Genomic DNA, 12,382 nt, shown 5'->3' with positions numbered 1-12,382 from the left:
AAATAGCTTCCTTTTCCACTGTTCTCTCACAGTGTCTATTCCTTGAGTTGACCAAGCCACACTTGGAGTTGGTGAAAGAATACCATTCACTGAATACACAAGAATCAGTTCCTATGGGGGATGACAAAGACAGACAAGCCCTTGCTTTCACAGACCTCTTCTCTCAGAATCCATAAATATTAGAATCAAATATGTATTTGAAGCTGATCATCTAGACCTGTGCCTTTATAACTTAAGAGAAGAAAAAAAAAAGTATCAGAATTGGTTTCTTTAAATTCTTAATGCAATTTCAATACATCAGCCAGATTGCAGCAAAGCAAGGAGAAGTCTGACCCCATCTCTGGTGAGTCCTCCCAGACATTTCCACTGAACTCAGCGTCTCAGAGAACAGCTTCAGAGGCACTGATCTGGTCTAATATGCTTTTTAAAGAAGAAACTGAGGCTCATAGAGGGTAATGATTGTTTGCAGGAATCAGGAGATGGTGTCGCAGAGAGACTATTAGGCCTAGAATCAGATGCTTTAGTCCAAATTCTCCCTCTAATTAAACATTTGACTTTGACACGTCTCTCAATGGCCCCTGTTCTGTATTTTTATAGCTATCAGGTGGGAATGGATGACCCCCAATGGCCCTTCCATCTGTAATATTTTAGAAGTCTGTTACTTTTTCTCTTAACTTCTATCAAAGTGGATTTCACCATATGAAACTTTCAAACACTTCAGAAGTAAGGTTGGCTGAGCTGAGTCGGTGAGGCAGTTTTGTTGACGAATGTCACGAGGCCCACGTACATCATCAAAACATCGACAAAGAGGACTCTCTCCTGGTGGCCTCATTCATTCAGCCTAATAATAAAACAGAGATCTTCATCACAAAATGTCCCACGGGGCTCTCACTGTCTCCTAGTAAAGGCAGTGGGCACTGGAGCATTCAGTGAGGGAGAGACTCTGGACGTTTTAAGTTTAATCAAAGAAAAAGATCACCCCGATCAGGAAAGCATTAGATGTATATAAACAACCCACTATAAACCCCGTGTTTGCTTGATGATCTGATCACCTAGTCTGTTGTTAAATACATAGATGCTTAGGGCTGTTGAAACCTTTAATTCTATAGGCTTGGAACATATTTTTATCAAGAGCTACAATTGATTCTTATGATCAGACAAGTATGGGAAACACAGTGTTTGTAGAACCCCCTCCCCATCTTTCTACTTACATACAAGAAAAGACCAATATAAATCATGGATCAGTCATACTGCCAATCAAAGCTATAGTGATTGACACCTGGTGTGAGAAAATGGCCAATGGGTTTATTTATTGTTAAAAGAAGTTCAGGGCTTCCCAGCTGACGCAGTGGTAAAGACTGCACCTCCCAATGCAGGGGATGCAGGAGATGCCAGTTCGATACCTGGGTCGGGAAAAGCCCCTGGAAAAGGAACTGGCAGCCTGTTCAGGATTCTTGCCTGAAAAATTCCATGGACAGAAGTGCCTGGCAGACTATAGTGCCGGAGGTGGCACGACTTAGGGCACACAAGTGAGAAGTTCCCTTTGTAACTGAACTTCATGGGTGGCAAATTTAGTGTTAGGATGTGTGCATTCTTAATATCTTCTCTGCCATGTGACTGCATATGATGGACCTCACTGCAACCTACAGAGGAGGAAGATTTAGACGCAAACCCTGTGACAGGGAAATGGCCCAATTATGCTGAGCCTTGAGGTTCTCTCCACAAAGCAGATACAGGCAGCATGCTAAGACGTGAAGGGAAGTGGGAGGCATGGGGAGAGTGTTGTTAGATGAGAAAGATGAAAGGACGGCAATTATTCTAATCATCTATGGCGAGGCTGCAATAATGTTTCCTGTAATTGCCGAGTGATGCGTGAAGTCAATAATTTTAACTGGCCTTAAAAAAATTTTTTTAGAATAGAAACTAATTTTCCTTTTAATCTCTTAGACTAGTGAAAAGTAGTCATCAGTCCCCTCTTACACCGTAGCCAGCCCAGCCTGTTTAGCCCTCCCTCACTCAAGATAAAGAAGGCCATAGATTACCAGAGACCCACGTCCAGTTTAAATGATGTTTGCTTTATTTGGATGAATGATCATTAGTGTCTATTGAGTCCTGTGTTTTTATCCTCCAGATCTCATGTCAGTTAAAATTCAGATTTAGGAAAGCTGACCATAATAGAAATCCATTTCTGATGATAACTTGAAGATAAATGCTTATAAATTAACCTTGCAGTTAACAGATACAGGAGGACTTTTCTTCTCATTCTCAAAACAATGTGCATATAAGTCTGACACATAATTGCTAAAAAAATCACTTTTTTGCATTGCATTGATTCTTTCTTTGATTCTCCCTCCAGTATACACACACACACAGCTAAGAAACTGCCAGAATACCAGAAGAGGAGGCCGGTAGTGAAAGTTCTCAATACAGTAAGTACCTAATAAGTGAAAAGTGATGAATGAATGAACCAATGGCATTACCTTGTTCCTAGAAGCAAGTTTTATTTTGTTATTTGTGTCCAAGATTCAAGACACTAATACAAAGGAAGACGGATCGTCAGAACTGCACCAGTCATCATCTCTAATCAGGCCACAGAAAATTCATTCTTTCAATCCTTTATTCCTTCACTCAAAGACAATTTATTGAGCATCTACTCTGATTCAGGCACAATTCTGGGTGCTGAGGTCAGAGCAGTGATTTAGACTGTCCCATTTCATTTCTTCCTTTCAGGGCAAGGCTGATATTAAACATGTGAACACGTGACCTAGATAACTATAGATGATTATTGGAAATAACAAGAGGAATGGGATAGAATGATGAGTGGGGAGGGAGAGGGGAGCTTTCTAAGTCAGGATGAATGCAGAAGGTCAGTTTGAGGAGGTAACATCTGAGCAGTGAGTCAAGTGATGAGAAAGAGCCAGGCTTGGTGCTAGGGAAGAAGTCTCAGGATAAGTGAAAGTGAAGTCCCTCAGTCGTGTCCGACTCTTTGCGACCCCATGGACTATAGCCTACCAGGCTCCTCCCTCCATGGGATTCTCCAGGCAAGAGTACTGGAATGGGTTGCCATTTCCTTCTCTAGGGGATCTTCCCGACCCAGGGATCGAACCCGGGTCTCCCGCATTCCAGGCAGATGCTTTAACCTCTGAGCCACCAGGGAAGCCCCTCAGCATAAGGGGGGAAACCAAATGCTAGGAAAAGCCAGGTACCTCTGATTAACATGCCTGAGTGTGGTCATTGCAGAGAGAAGTGGCAGAGGATGAGGTCTTAGGGATGTTCAGGGATTGCATCCTGTAGGATCTTCAAGTTCATCGTGATATGTTTACAGGTAGCATACAATAGTACAGTATAGAATTGCAGTACACAACACAAAGCCCCATGAGGAGCTTAATCAGGGGGAGAAACCCTAACTGATTACATTTAAAATATCATTCTGGCTGCCCCGAGGAGAAAAGACTGGCCGAGGGCGAGGGTGTCAGACAAGAGTGAAAACAGATACAAGTACCTACGAAGATTCAGGTGAGGGATGGCTCAGGGGGTTACAGGGAGCTTCTGCTAAATGAGAAGCAGCGATGGCGAGCAGGAGTAGAAGTGGTCTGATGTGGGATATATTCTGGAAGTAGGTTCAATAGGATTTCTGATGAAATAGACATGGGCATTAAGGAAGGGAGGTAATGGATTTTAAGATTTTGGCTTTGAATGACTGGGTGGACGTTGGATCTATTGAGATGGGGATCTCTGTGTAAACAGCAGGCTAAGAATCAAGAGGATGTTAACATCTCTGGAGGAAAGTAAGGCAGGATAAGGGGCCAGAGACAGCGGGAAGATGGGCAGAGGAAGGGCTGCTAGAAGACAGTGGACTAGGGAAGTCTTCATGAATAAGGTAACATTGGGCAGAAGTGGGAAAGGACTGAGTGAAAGAGTCTTAAGAGGATACCCGGGAGGGAATGATCAGGTCAGTGTAATGAGGGCAAAGGCCCTGAGGAAGGGATGAGGTTGACCTGCTGGAAGAACAGAAGAGGCCATTATGAGAGTGAATGGGAGTGTTAGGATAATATTATTATAGCCTGACCTCCTCACCTCCAGGAGAAATAGGCAAATACGGTTACTTATACCTCTTCTTGCCCTAAAACACTCCACTTAAAGTCAACCGTATTGAAGGCCTTCTCTGGAATACCAAGATCAGATTGAAGGGCCAAAGTTCTGGAATCAGACCGCCTGAGTTTAAGCCCTGTTCTGGAGTTGGTGATGGACAGGGAGGCCTGCAGTGCTGCAATTCATGGGGTTGCAAGGAGTCAGACACGACTGAACGACTGAACTGAACTGAACTGCCACCCTCTGCATGCATGACCTTAGATCAATTCCTTAATCCTCCTCTTCCTTCCTTCTCACCTGTGGTATAGTCTCTCCTTTAAGGGATAGTGGTGGTAAGTATTCAATAGGTAAAGGAATTAATATAGGCAGAGTGTAGAGAGCTGTGTCTGGTGCCTAGCAAGGGCTCAGTGAAAATCAACTACCATCAGCTGCTATTATCGCTGCCCCATTAGTATCATTAAAATGCCCTCCTCCTCACCGGCCTCAGGGGTTTCTCTACTTTGGGATCTCCAGGACCTCACCCTGGGCCCACTGTCGACTTAGCAACTTAAGAAATGTTCATTGCATCATTTGAATTCTACTTGGAGTCACACAGTGAAGCCAGTAAACAAATTTACTCACACACTTTTAGCCCCAAATTTAACTCATTTGAAAATCAACATTTGGATTAAGGAACACTGCTCATTAGGCCCATCATTCTAAACACAGGGTAATTAGCGCCAAGGCTGTTCTAGCCAGTGTTCTGTAATTGGAGCTTCCTGTTCACTAGCACTCCCCCAAATTCCCACAATGATCACTGATGTTTGTAATGACAGGCCTGAGGCCGTGTACCATCCTTCCCAATAACCAAGAACGGCCACTCCGCATTCTGCCTGGCGGAGGGCACTCCTGCATTTCCTTGGTCTTTGAAAAATACATAGCCTTGCATGCTATCCATCGGGAATCTCTTTCCCCAGAGACCAGATTTCTTAGGCTACTGCACCCTTTGACCAGGTCAGATTGCTGTTTACTGTGCTAGACACTGGGTGACCAGGCCTGCCTGTGTTCATGTGTGTGTGATACACAATTAGGTCATAACCTGGGTTTTATGAGGAACGATTGATCATTTTCTCTTTTTTTTTCAGTAGAAAACTCGGTAAGTTAGTGTCTACCAGAAAAAAAAGAAAGCATTCCTTCCCCTCAGATTATTGGGTCTTGAGGGATGGTCCCAAGGTTAACAAAATCCTAGCACTGTTCAACATTTGTCCTCAAGTGTTTTAAGTTTCAGTGGACAGTTAATTCCTTTCCTTTTTGTACTGGACTAATTGACGGATATGACATCTTTTTTTAAAATTTCATTTTATTTATTTTTTAATTAATTAATTTTCCTTTACAATATTGTATTGGTTTTGCCATACATTGACTTGAATCCAGCATGAGTGTACATGTGTTTCCCATCCTGAACCCTACCCCAATGCTCATCGCAGCACTGTTTATAATAGCCAGGACATGGAGGCAACCTAGATGTCCATCAGCAGACGAATGGATAAGAAAGCTGAGATGATGCCTTTTAAAGAAAAAAATGACTAATATCAACCCTGGCTACTGTGTTTACCACTTTTTCTGTACAATTTAGTTTGGGTAGGGATGGAATAACACAATCATTGTACAGGTCTTTAGAGATTATCTTAATGATCAAAAATACTGTTATCTAAATAGATATGTTTGTGGAAAAGCATTCGGAATGACAATCTGTGCAATTTAGGGCAATTTTCTTATCTAGTAGGTGTTTCAGTTTTCTCATCTGTAGAAGAGTATTAAAATAATCAGTCCCTCTTCCCAGAGTTCTAAGGATTAAGTGTAAAATGCTTCGAACAATGTATGGTAAATAACAATTGAACGAATGTCAGCTAGTCTTCATACAATTCGCCTCTCAATTTATGTACTTGATAAGGTGTGCTGGGTCTTCTGAGGGTCCCTTATGTTTATTATTTAATTATAATTCTAGATAGGTAGAAGAAGTAGAACTTTAAAACATGCACACACACGCACACACGCACACACGTGCGTGCACACACACACACATACACACACACACACACACACACACACACACCTCCCCAGCTGCAGCTGCCTCTCGGAGAAGGCAACGGCAACCCACTCCAGTTCTCTTGCCTGGAACAAAGGAGCCTGGTAGGCTATAGTCCATGGGGTCTCGAAGAGGTGGACATGACTGAGTGACTTCACTTTCACTTTTCACTTTCAGGCATTGGAGAAGGAAATGGCAACCCACTCCAATGTTCTTGCCTGGAGAATCCCAGGGATGGCAGAGCCTGGTGGGCTGCCGTCTATGGGGTCACACAGAGTCGGACACAACTGAAGCGACTTAGTAGCAGCAGCTGCCTGTTGCACTGGAAGCTTTAATCCTGCCTCATCATCCTTGTTTGTGAGTAAGGGGTAAGTCAAGTTAAGTGCCCATTCGATTCTTTTTCAACAAATTTCCCTTGGAGAGGGTGGTGGTGGGCCTTTTTTCTACAGCAGGAGAAATCTCAGTTGCTTGGTAACAAAGCAGAAAATCAATGGCACCTCTGGCCTTGGCAGCCCTAATACGCTCCACACCCTGGCCCTCAGTCCCCAAGAACCTCCTGAGTCACTGAGTCAGCATGCAGAGTCTCAGAGTCGGAGGCCTGAGACGGCAGTATGCCACCTGGAGAAAAAGCAAGGCATAGCTTCTTCTAAAAGTTCTTTTGTGACTATAACAGAAATAACAATGCCAACATGGAAAGAGGAGTTTAACATCTAACTTACCAAGTCCCCAAGCCCACCTTGTCCCCTTATCTCTGTCCTCTGTGACTATCAACAGAAGTGCCCAAAACATTTCCCAGTAAGGCTGTAAAGGGGGTAGTGAACTCGCTCAGTCATGTCCAGCTCTTTGTGACCCCAGGGACTGTAGCCCACCAGGCTCCTCCATCCATGGAATCTTCCATTCAAGAGTACTGGAGTGGGTTGCCATTTCCTTCTCCAGGGGATCTTCCTGACCCAGGGATCGAACCCGGGTCTCTCGCACTGCAGGCAGATGCTTTACCATCTGAGCCACCAGGGAAGCCCCTAAAAGGGTAATGCCTGTATTCTGTTTTCCGGGTAGCTTTGTCTTCCACACCTACACTGTCTGGTCCAGCAGATGGACAAATATAACTGAACAACCCAGTGTTTGAGACTAACACAGTGCATTCCCATAAACCTCTAACCAGGAAGAGTTAATTCTGAATTCATACTGGATCTGTGTCTGTGATTTTAACCCTTATATATTTTGTGATTTTAACCCTTAAGCTTTCGTCACTTAGTCGTTCAGTTGTGTCTGACTCTTGGCAATCCCATGGACTGCAGCACTCCAGGCTTCCCTGTTCTTTACCAACTCCCAGAGCTTGTTCAAACTTATATCCACTGAGTCGGTGATGCCATCCACACATCACATCCTCTGTCGTCCCCTTTTTCTCCTGCCTTCAATCTTTTCCAGAACAAGGGTCTTTTCCAGTGAGCTGGCACTTCACATCAGGTGGCCAAAGCATTGGAGCTTCAGCTTCAGCCTCAGTCCTTCCAGTGGATATTCAGGGTTGATTTCCTTTAGAAGTGACTGGTTTGATCTCCTTGCAGTCCAAAGGAACTCTCAAGAGTCTTCTCCTACACCACAGTTCAAAAGGATCCATTCTTTGGCACTCAGCAGAACTCTGTTAGATTTTGCCCTGCTTCATTTTTGTATTCCAAGGCCAAACTTGTTACTCCAGGTATCTCTTGACTTTGTCCTTTTGCATTCCAATCCCCTATGATGAAGAGGATATCTTTTTTTGGTGTTAGCTACAGAAGACCTTGTAGGTCTTCATGGAACCGTTCAGCTTCAGCTTCTTTGGCATTAGTGGCTGGGCCATAGTCTTGGATTACTGTGATATTGCATGGTTTGCCTTGGAAATGAACTGAGATCATTCTGTTATTTTTGAGATTGCACCCAAATACTGTATTTTGGACTCTCTTGTTGACTATGATGGCTATTCCATTTCTTACAAGGAATTCTTACCCACAGTGGTAAATATAATGGTCTACTACTGTGTGCAAGATGGCCTGCCTCAGAGAGATAACCAGACCACACCCACCTGTGAAGGCCTGTGACATTCTTGAATTTTTTGTGGGGCAAATAGTGCTGTGCCCAGCACCCCTCATCTGCTGCTTACTGACCCAGAAATGGCCCAGAAATTTACATTTAGGGAGGCCGGAGTCACATATAGATGTAACATCTTTGTTTGTTGATTTGACAAGAGGTATTCAATTTCACTCTACCCATGAAATGACTGTCAGGAAGTGAAAGTAACATCCCCCTACCTGGGGTTTGCCATTCTAGGAGCAAATCCACACAGCTTCTGCCACTGTCAAGACCAGGCTATGTGATGCGACCCACTTGGTTCTTCTCTTTTGACCTCAAACCCCCTCTTCCCACTGCCAAATACTAGCATATTATTATTGCTTGGGTTTGCATTTTATACTTTATAAGCCCTTTCTCATGGCTCAGCTAATCTGATTCTTAATGTAACTCCTTGAAAAACAAAGAGCAGGTATTATGATCTCTGAATTACACAATACAAAGAATATTCCCATCTAGAAAGTATGGAGCCAAGATGTTAACTCAGGCATTCTGATGGAGAATCCAGGCATCACTCTACTTCCTTACGTTGGTTCTCTTTACTCACTTTTTTATGATTTATAATAACTATAATAAGAGATAATATATAGTACTTACCATGTGCCAATTAACTGTTCTAAGTGCCTTTTGAACATTTATTCATTTTAATCTACTATGACCCTCATTTTATAAATGCAAAGAATGAGGAAGAAACAGATTAAGTGACCTGTTTAATGTCATACAACTACAGTGAGGATTTAAATCCAAACAATCCAGCTCTAGGGTCTATGTCCTCAACAACCATTCTACACTAAGTCCTAATGATTAATGAGAACAGAGTTTGGTGGAACTAGAAGAGTGCTTTTGTAGTCTCTATGGATCTGACTGTGATACACACTTCAACACATGACTGTGTTAATACTTTTTACAGTCATGTGCAAATGGTAAAATACTAAGTGCAGAAATTAGAATGAACGGCCAAGAAAGTAGCTAATGGCCAAGTTCAGTAGAGAAGAAAGGTAGGAAGGATGATATGAATCTAAAAAATACAGTTTTAGATAATTCTTTCAATTAAGAACTATTTGTGGACTGTCACAGACTGGAAGAAAAGTTATGACCAACCTAGATAGCATATTCAAAAGCAGAGACATTACTTTGCCAACTAAGGTCCGTCTAGTCAAGGCTATGGTTTTTCCAGTAGTCATGTATGGATGTGAGAGTTGGACTGTGAAGAAGGCTGAGCACCGAAGAATTGATGCTTTTGAACTGTGGTGTTGGAGAAGACTCTTGAGAGTCCCTTGGACTGCAAGGAGATCCAACCAGTCCATTCTGAAGATCAGCCCTGGGATTTCTTTGGAAGGAATGATGCTAAAGCTGAAACTCCAGTACTTTGGCCACCTCATGCAAAGAGCTGACTCACTGGAAAAGACTCTGATGCTGGGAGGGATTGCGGGCAGGAGGAGAAGGGGACGACAGAGGATGAGATGGCTGGATGGCATCACGGACTCGATGGACGTGAGTCTGAGTGAACTCCGGGAGTTGGTGATGGACAGGGAGGCCTGGCGTGCTGCAAAGAGTCAGACATGACTGAGCAACTGAACTAAACTGAACTGAACTGAACAGACTGGAAGACTATGGGGACCAGAAGAGTAAATGAAATCTGGTATCCTAAATTGGATCCTGGAACATAAAAAGAATATTAGTTGAAAAATCAGGAAAGCTGAGTAGAGTCTGAAGTTTAAAGTATTGTACAAATGTTAATTTCTTCATCTCAATAAAGATATCCTGTCCGTTAACATTAGGGGAAGCTGGGAGAAGGGTATAAAGGAACTCTGTGTGAAATCTTTGTAACTTTTCTGTAAAACTAAAAAGTCTTAACAAATTATTTGTAGGTGAAGTGTATTTTAGATTATATTTTAAATTATCCCTCTCCAAAGTGACAACTTCAATCCCTGATTTTGCTAAATATTTGACTCTTTTCTATGTACTTCTTTCAAAGATTAGCCTTTTGGTTTAAAGATCTCTGATGTTCTCTGACCTTCCTTCATGCAAGGCCTCTAGGAAAGATACTTTTAGAGGATGATCACGTTTGATGAAATTGAAACTCAATTCTCCCTTTGGTTGTCCTTTGTACATAACCTGTTCTCAAATTTTGAGGAGATTACTTGAAATATTGACAGACTAGAAATAGTCTCTCAGAGTTCCTGACCCATAAATGTAACCATTTCTCAGATGAAACAGGAGGTGAATGAAGATGGCCAAGCCTATTAGAGGAAGAGAGTGATGATGCATTTTTTTTTTTTTTTAATGTCAGGACACAGATCTCTTAATGCTGTAAAGAAAGGACTTAGTTTTGTTTTAATGATCTATATTTTTACATAAATCATTTCAGGCTTAAATCTCCAAACAAAACAAAACTGGTAGGAGAATTAGTGCCAAGCATCAAGAATACATTTGACATGTACTTGTTAAGTTTGCCATTAGATTACACTTTCAGTCATTTATTCAAGAACATTTATTGAGAACCTACTGTATATACAAGGATGGGTCAGACCAGGACCCAGTCCTTAAGGAACATGAAATCCAGCAGAAGAAATTGGGTAGGAAAGCAAATTATGACACTTAGACACTATCCCTCGCATGATTAGCTTTTGTCATTTACTATAAAGCAGTAACTTTTTTAACTAATAAAGAGCAGTAACTCTTTTTTAACTAATAGAGATCTTGTGAAAAATTCTGTTCAAACACAATGTTAACACTCAAGTTATAATTTCAAGCTTACTAATGATATATTCAGTCTAGCCAAATTCCGTTAGAGATTTCAAGAAATGAAGATCTGGGTTTATATCCTAAACCATTTTCCAATATATTATTGATGGACAGGGGAGCCACTTTTTAAGAGTCCAGGAAGGTAAGACAGATCATGATTGAAGCAAAATCCACACTCTTATACTTTGATGGAATGTATTTCAGGCTTCATTTGTAATCTAGCTTTAGGACAACTTAAATCCATTCTTTATTCCAAATAGTTGACTCTTTTCTATCTGTACCATTCTGCTGGAAGAAATACCTCATTTGCTCAAATGTTTTTGGATACTTGCCTAATAGAAGATTTCAGCAGGCATCTCTCAAGGAGACATTGTCACCACCATCAGTCTGTCCACTTCTGTAGGCACTCTCCTGGGCTAAAACCATTCTGTAAAACCCTAAACCTATTCTGAATGTACATCTTTCAAGCTTTCAGATTCTGTTCTCTTGCCTTGAACTGTCTGTTGTACTCATTAATTACTTTTTTGAGAAGGAAAAAAAAAAAAAAAAGAAATCTCTCTCAATTTCCCTAAAGCCCCAGATCTTTTTTTAGGATTCACCAAGAAAAGTAATTATCTTTTTTTGTATAGTATTGATCTGTCTGGACATTGCCTCCCAGTGGATCATCCATTTAGTTCTGGAATTTAAAGATCCTCACAGCACCAACCTTTGTGTCACTACCTGAACTGCTGTCCACTCCTCACCAGCTGGCACTCGTCATTGGTCAAGTTCACTACCAACGAGTTGTCTTACACTGGCATTTCACTTGGAAAGGAAAATACTTTGGTGCTCACGTAGTGCGTGTTTTTGACATCTCTTCACTTAGCACCATTTAAGACCCAAAACACTTACTAGTCAACACATCTTCAAAACTGAAGGTATACTCTTAGGGAGGAAATACATGAGATTATTCAGTGATACCTGGTAGAATTTACAATGTCATAGTACTTTCCATGTATGATTGGTGAAAATGTGTCAGGAGTTGCTGACCATAGAAAGCCGAACATAATCATGAGACGTTACATAATTCACTCTACCAATAAGATTCTTCAAAAGTTTCAATAGCAAATATATTCCAGAAAATGATACATTATCATTAAAGCTCACTATCTTACAAAATCACTTTGGAAAGAGAGTCAGCACTAGAAAATGAAGACCTACTGAAACATTCAATTTTTTTTTTTTTTTGATTTACTGAAGCATAAAATTACATTTAGGGTGATTTTTCTAGTTGACTATTTTTCTCCATGCTAATATTAACTCAACATAACATTAAACTGCAAATTTAATTGATTCTTTTAGAGTTTGGGTACAGAGGGATCTTGGGAACTA

General features: G+C 41.5%; 1 protein-coding gene across 19 annotated transcripts in view; it reads right to left on the bottom strand.

The window, feature by feature from the left end:
- The window catches only part of NRXN3 (neurexin 3), a 1,842,793-nt gene that overhangs the window by 390,079 nt on the left and 1,440,332 nt on the right, over nucleotides 1–12,382 (bottom strand). The window lies entirely within an intron of this gene.

The sequence above is a fragment of the Ovis aries genome, chromosome 7 (assembly GCF_016772045.2).
Source record: "Ovis aries strain OAR_USU_Benz2616 breed Rambouillet chromosome 7, ARS-UI_Ramb_v3.0, whole genome shotgun sequence".
In the NCBI taxonomy this organism is placed as follows: Eukaryota; Metazoa; Chordata; class Mammalia; order Artiodactyla; family Bovidae; genus Ovis; species Ovis aries.
Note: the sequence above shows the minus strand (reverse complement) of the source record. Positions and strands in the feature narration are given on the sequence as shown.